The sequence below is a fragment of the Coptis chinensis genome, chromosome 7 (genome assembly GCF_015680905.1).
Source record: "Coptis chinensis isolate HL-2020 chromosome 7, ASM1568090v1, whole genome shotgun sequence".
Taxonomy (NCBI): Eukaryota; Viridiplantae; Streptophyta; class Magnoliopsida; order Ranunculales; family Ranunculaceae; genus Coptis; species Coptis chinensis.
In genome coordinates, this window is record NC_141462.1 from 33,409,529 (window position 1) to 33,411,329 (window position 1,801).

Here is a 1,801-nt window from a genome sequence, read left to right on the forward strand (position 1 = left end):
CGTAGTCGATCAAACACATCTGCCACTTACTATCACACTAACCTATTCCTAATTGAGCTAGAGGTCTTTATTAGGTGTTGTGGGGATTAGGAGATGGTTTAAGAAGGAAGGAAATGGATATTCAAAAGGACAAGTTTGAGATAATAGAGTCTTCATATTATGTAACTTAGAGAAAACCTTGTTATTTTCTTTTGCTTCTATACTTTGTTTCTATCCTTAGCCATATTTTTTTTCTTTTTCCTTTATTTGGCTTTTGACTCCCTTTTATTCTATTTTTGGAGTTTTTATTTTATTTCTATTTTTATTTTTCTTTTGTTTGGATGGAAACTTCTTTTCTTTATTTTCTGAAGCAATTAACTAACTTTTGTTTACACAGTTTTTTTTCTCTTCTTCTTTCTTCCTCATTCTAGATTGGGTAGGTTGATTTTTTTTTTTTTTTTGGTAACAGGGTAAAGGAATTTTGGTTTATGGAAGGCTAAAGAGAGGCGACTAGCGGAAAATAATTCATAGGTATGAATTTCTGGCTATATCGATCCAAAGAGGGCCTAAATTTTCGCTTAGGATATGGCATAGTGATCAAGCAAGTGGACGTGTGATTTCTCTATCCGGATTTTACTTCTCCCTTGTGTCATTTCTCAAATGTTTCGCTCATATAAGGCTTTAGGCTATATTCTCACAGGATTTGTAGAACAAGTACTCTAGCCTAGATTACATAAACTTACTGCTAACAATCATAGATACTCATGTAATATTTTATAGATAGATGCAAAGATTATTACCTATATATTAACCTAAGTTTCTAACAATTATTCTAATGCAAAAGGTACGTGAGACTTCTAGATTGTTAAGAGCATAGATAAAGAAAACAATACCAATATTCCTAAGTGTATAGCATAACTTATTTATTTATATTTTTGAATTTTTGAAATTTTAACTAGAAAACAAATGCATATTATATCTATCTATATCCTAACAAATGCCTTAATTACACGTGTTTCTATGCCCCCCCCCCCAAACAAGAAGCATGCTTTGTCCTCAAAGCATTTAAATAAAGAGGGTAGGAAAAATACCATTGAAGGCTGCGGAAATTCGGGAACATCCGCAAAACAAGGTTAGAACGCACTAATATAGGAAATAAAAACCGACGCGAACTCTATCGAAGTTCTACCCATTATGGGGTTAACAAGAATGAAATTGCTTGGAACATAAGCAGACACTAACTAGAATTAAAACTTACCTTATCTCCCGCTTTACTCATCATCTTCCTCATCCTCTTCTTCTATAAAGAAGTGAGGTTCCTTCGTGTCCTGCCATGCCATGATAATTTGCCAGCACTACACCATAACAGGCTATTTGCAACGGCAAAAAACCGTTGCGAATAATTTTCGCAACGCTTTTTAAGCGTTGCAAATAGGGCGTCGGTAAAGTGTTGGAAATATTTGCAACGGTTTTTTGCCGTTGCAAACCAAATTTTCCAACGGTTATTAACCGTTGCAAAGTGACAATTACTAACGGTTAAAAAGCGTTGCAAAGCAAGCGTTGCAAACCAAATTTTCCAACGGTTATTAACCGTTGCAAAGTGACAATTACTAACGGTTAAAAGCGTTGCAAACCAAATTTTCCAACGGTTATTAACCGTTCTTGCAGAGTGACAATTAGTAACGGTTAAAAAGTTGCTATGTAGTTTGATTTGTAACGATTATTGATGATGCTTTAATTTTTTTTTTTGCAAACGGTTTAAAACCGTTACTAATGTGTTGATATTGTAAAAAAAATTATTTTTATTTTTTTCTTGCCCTAA